We start from the raw sequence: 6,000 nt of genomic DNA, 5'->3' as shown, positions 1-6,000 counted from the left end.
CTGTTGTTTATTTAATTACATAGCGCTTTGCTGATTGGTAACTGATATCGCTTTCACCCTGGGCACTGAGTTTGTACTTGCTAGCGCGCACCGTTGTTTATTTAATTACATAGCGCTTTGCTGATTGGTAACTGATATCGCTTTCACCCTGGGCACTGTGTTTGTACTTGCTAGCGCGCACTGTTGTTTATTCAATTGATAGCGCATTGCTGATTGGTAACTGATAGCGCTTTCACCGTGCAGTACCTGTAATAATTGTAGCTGCGCTTTGTCTGCATTACATTGGCTGTGTTCTTATTTAAAGTGTGCCACGATCTCCTCTGTCTCCGCGCACGAACTCGCATCTTTGACCCTCATAGCGCTCCATTGCTCCTTGTTGTTGTTGTTGGTCGGCCATTTCCCAGGTTGACCCGAGCCCTCCCTCAACCTCGCCCCCGCCTCCCTGCTGACCCTCCCACGCTCCGCCCCCTCCACTCTCCATTTATGTCAGATGTACCAACGCGCAGCGTCCACGCGCTACGGCCACGCCGAAGGTGCGCCAAAGGTAAGCCCGTCTATGCCCGTCCGCGCCTGGACCGCGCCCAGCGCCAGACCCCCTGCCCCTCGCGCTGCCCAGCCCTCCCGCATTACCTACGATGCCGCCACCCTCCTAGCTCTTAACCCCGGTCGCGCCCCCAACTGCGTCCAAGCCGCTCCTGGACACACTCATGGACCTTTCTCTTGCCACTCCTGCAAATTCTTCGGCACCGACAACATCCCCGCTACGACCACACCACAGATTCCCGACCCCAATCACCTACAATGCATCCTTCTCAACACCCGATCGGTCCACAGACACGCCATTGACCTATGGAATCTACTAGACACCATCTCTCCAGACGTCGCCTTCCTAACAGAAACATGGATGAACGCTTCCTCCGCCCCAGACATCACCATTGCCATCCCTGAAGATTATAAGATCACACACAAGGACCGTACCGGCCACACAGGAGGAGGAATCGCCATCGTCCATAAAAAATCAATCCGCATCTCAACCAGCTCTGACGTCAACCTCGCCAACTCTGAACACCTTCACTTCCAGATCCACATCGACCCCAAGACCACACTCAGAGGCACTCTCCTCTACAGACCACCAGGACCCCGCGCAAAATTCAGTGAAGACATCACGGACTTCATCACTCCACACGCGCTCCCCTCCAAAGATTACATCCTTCTGGGAGATCTCAACTTTCACCTTGAAAAGAACAACGACCGCAACACCACCACCCTCTTGGACAACCTCGCCAACCTCGGACTTAAACAACTGGTCACTTCCCCCACCCACATCGCAGGTCACACACCCGACCCCATCTTCACCTCCAGCAATCATGTCTCCTTCAGCCATACTACGGATCTCCTCTGGACCGACCACAGCTGCGTTCACTTCACCTACAACAAGCCGAAACCCATCAACCACCTCCAACAAACTCTGCAAAGAAACTGGAACAAAATCACCATCGACCAGATCTCCTCATCGCTCCTTCTAAACACCCCAGCCCACTCTTCTAACCCAGACCAAGCCGCCGCCAACTTCACCCTATGGCTATCCAACACCGCCAACACCTTAGCACCACTTAAAAAACGTCAAAGCAAACCTGGCAGCAAGAAGGCCTCATGGTTCAACGATGATCTTAAGAAGTCCAAGAAACTCTGCCGCTCCCTTGAAAAGGCCTGGAAAAAAGACCCAACCACCAGCACCAAGGACGCCTTCAAAAACGCCACCCGCATACACCACCAACTAATCCGAAAGGCCAAGAAAACAGCATTCAAGGATCGACTAGACAACAACGCCCACAACAGCAAGGAACTTTTCAACATCGTCAAGGAATTTACCAATCCCTCGGCCAACTCCAACGACATCACCCCCTCTCAAGCCCTCTGCGACTCCCTAGCCTCATTCTTCCACAACAAAATTGCAGACATCCACAACAGCTTCGACAACCAACCCGGAGACCAACCCACCCAACCTTATGATGAACATTCTCCCCCCTTGAACACCCTTAACGACTGGAACCCAATCTCCACTGAGGACACCATCCGCCTGATGAACTCCATCCACTCAGGATCCCCCACAGACCCATGTCCTCACCACATCTTCAACAAAGCAGACTCCGTTATAGCACCGCACCTCCGAGACGTCATCAACTGCTCCTTCAACTCCGCCACCTTCCCGGAAAGCTGGAAACACGCTGAACTCACCGCCCTTCTGAAAAAACCCACAGCGGACCCCACCGAACTCAAAAATTACCGCCCCATATCACTCCTTCCTTTCCCGGCCAAAGTCATCGAGAAAGCTGTCAACAACCAGCTCGCCGCTTTCTTCGAAGCCAACAAATCCCTCGACTCCTCACAATCTGGCTTCCGAGCAAAACACAGCACTGAGACCGCCCTCATCGCAGCAACAGACGACATTCGAACTCTACTGGACAATGGAGACACAGTCGCCCTCATCCTCCTCGACCTCTCCGCAGCCTTCGACACAGTCTGCCACAGCACCCTTTTACAACGCCTCAGAAACATCGGAAAACAAGGAAAAGCACTTGAATGGATCACCTCGTTCCTCACCGGAAGAACCCAGAGAGTCCGCCTTCCACCATTCAAGTCCGAGGCCTCTGAAGTCATCTGTGGCGTACCACAAGGATCCTCACTCAGTCCCACCCTCTTCAACGTATACATGAGCCCCCTCGCGGCCATCGCACGCCAACACAACCTCAACATCATCTCTTACGCGGATGACACTCAACTGATCCTTTCTCTCACCAATGACCCCAACACCGCCAAAACTAACCTACACGAAGGAATGAAAGAAGTTGCCGAATGGATGAAACACAGCCGTCTGAAACTGAACTCAGATAAAACAGAAGTCCTCATCTTAGGTACATCCCCCTCTGCATGGGACGACTCTTGGTGGCCGGAAGCCCTTGGAAAAGCACCCATCCCGACAGACCACGCACGGAACCTAGGCGTTATCCTGGATTCTTCACTTTCAATGAACAGACAAGTCAGCGCCGTATCCTCATCCTGCTTCAACATTCTTCGCATGCTCAAAAAAACTTTTCGCTGGATCCCCACCGAAACTAGAAAAACAGTCACCCACGCTCTGGTCACGAGCCGACTGGACTACGGAAACACCCTCTACGCAGGTACTACCGCTAAACTCCAGAAGAAACTCCAACGAATCCAAAATGCCTCAGAGCCGACTGGACTACGGAAACACCCTCTACGCAGGTACTACCGCTAAACTCCAGAAGAAACTCCAACGAATCCAAAATGCCTCAGCCAGACCACACTCAGAGGCACTCTCCTCTACAGACCACCAGGACCCCGCGCAAAATTCAGTGAAGACATCACAGACTTCATCACTCCACACGCGCTCCCCTCCAAAGATTACATCCTTCTGGGAGATCTCAACTTTCACCTTGAAAAGAACAACGACCGCAACACCACCACTGTGTTAGACATCCCGCGTAACGAACACATCTCTGGTCACCTGAAAGACCTCCACTGGCTACCCGTAAATAAGAGGATCACTTTCCGACTGCTAACCCACGCACACAAATCACTCTACGACATCGGACCAGAATGCCTCAACTCTCGACTGTCCTTCTACACCCCCTCCCGCCAACTACGTTCTTCCAGCCAAGCCCTCGCCACTGTACCTCGCATCAACAAGACAACCATGGGAGGCAGATCCTTCTCATACCTGGCTGCTAAAACATGGAACTCACTCCCCACTTACCTTCGCCTCACCCAGAACCACCTAGCATTCAGAAAGCAACTTAAAACGTGGATTTTTGACAAGTAATCCTCTTCCTCTTCCCCTCCCTAAGCGCCTTGAGACCCTCTGGGTATGTAGTGCGCTATATAAATTCTTTGACTTGACTTGACTACCTAAGGTTAGGGTAGTGTAGTCCCAGCAATCCTACAGCCTCTGGACAGCTCCATTCCTTCTATCGATTTCCTTATACCATTTACTTAGTATATGGTTTGTCGTGCCCCTAGGGCACCATTGTAATTTGTGCAACTTAACGTATTTTTCTTAAGAGTCTTGTCATGTGCTTAGCCCTCTGATCTCATAAAGAGTTCAGAGGTGTTTTGTTAGTAATAAATATCTAGTTTATTTTCATAACAACCTGTGTGGTGTCCTTTCATTTGGTATTCAAGGGGTTAAATGTGGTAAAACAGCTGGCTTCACATGCCAAAAGAGTTTAGCCTAAGACTGCTTTGTCCATGCTACCATTAGGATAGCTGGTCTATAAGGTTGACTTACAACCAATCACCATAAGGGTTGTTTGGACTGATACAAGGTGATCACTAGAACTAGTAAGCATCATATATCAGGCCAACTTCTCACACTTATTACCCGTTCTGCTTCTCGCACTGCGAGAAAGCAGTGGGGTGACATATCTCCGCCCTAGTGGAGGAGTCGCCCCAGCTGAGCTTATAATACCACTGTGAAGCACCGTGAATTAAGTACAGCACACGCTGCAGGTCCTGCCCCATGAATGCCGCCAGTTGTGATTAACATTTTCATGTTAAGAGGGTTACATATATGTCTGTCCCGAATTCTTCAACTTAAAAACAAGGTGTATAGAATGGGTTAAAAAATTTGGCAATTCTATGAATTAGCTACAGGTCAAGCCTAATTTCGTTACCTTTCTTCCGGGGAACACTAACCAGGGTCGGACTGGCCTGTAGGGTATTCAGGCAGTGCCAGATTGTCTGCTCTGACAGGTCAGTGTGTGAGCTGGCCTTTGGTTGTTTCTAGGCCTGTTTTATGGTCTGCTGGGCCAGTTTTTGTTGTTGATTTTCCTGATAATTAAACAAACACTGCCTGTATAAAGCTCAAATCCATGCAGTCTTCTAGAACTTGAAAAATACTAATACAGTGTGTCTTTACAAGTTAAAAACTGCACCAGTTTGCAAACCTGGGCCATATTTCTAGCCATCTAATTCACTAATGGGGGCCCCCTCTTATTTTGATGCCCGGGACTATTTTCTGTTCCTGTCTGACTGCCACCAGTATCCAAAAACTTGCTCCATGCTGTGGACTGACCAGCCGACTACAACTATATGGGACATACCTCCATGCTCCTGGCAGCTGGGAACAGAAGCAGACTTTTTAGGTTTCTGGCTTCACTCTTTCAAAAGAACACCACACAGGAGCTGCCTGTTGCACCAAAACAAAGCATGGGTCGTATATAACAGTAAAGAACAATGATGCAAATTGTATACTTTCAAAGTAATAAATATATTGGAATAGTGGCATACCAAGATTACAACAAAACAAGAGAATTGATCAAATAAAGCTCTTCAGAATAGGAAGAAGGAAAAATATTTCTGTGTAGAAAAAGTAATGTAGTTTGTTGCAAAGTTAAAGGTGCTCTGTGCTCCTGTGATCATAGAGTGAAATTAAACTTTGAAGTGCAAACATGTGCCTAAACGTGTAGGGGAAAGAACTGGCATAGATATGTTCCAACTTGTCCAATCACTAAATAAACAAGTTACTTAGCTTCGGTAACGCATTACATGGTAGAAACAATATCTAGCTGCAGATTCCTTACCATAAAATTGCCCATGCATCAGTTTGGATTTGGAAACGCTTGCGTGAGCAGTACTCCTTGCGTGCGCCTTCAGGTGGCTTTATTCAGCAGGGTGTGAGGCCGGCGGCGTTGGTTACGACGTTGCGATCATTTGTATAGGTGCCAACCAAGCACACAGACGTCAATACTTTTAACTTTTCCATGCCAAAAGTGCAGAGCCATAAAGTGACTGACGTAACTGTGTGCCAAAACTAGAGACCTGAAAAGGGGGTAACCCTAGCCCTAACAAGTAAGTTTGCAGAGCAGGTAGGCATGGGTGGGTCTATAAGGAATCCGCAGCTAGATAATGTCTCTACCGAATAATGCGTCACCAAAGGTAAACAACTTGTTCATCTGATAGAGACTTCTAACTGCAGAT

This window comes from Lissotriton vulgaris, chromosome 8 (genome assembly GCF_964263255.1).
Source record: "Lissotriton vulgaris chromosome 8, aLisVul1.2, whole genome shotgun sequence".
In the NCBI taxonomy this organism is placed as follows: domain Eukaryota; kingdom Metazoa; phylum Chordata; class Amphibia; order Caudata; family Salamandridae; genus Lissotriton; species Lissotriton vulgaris.
Note: the sequence above shows the minus strand (reverse complement) of the source record.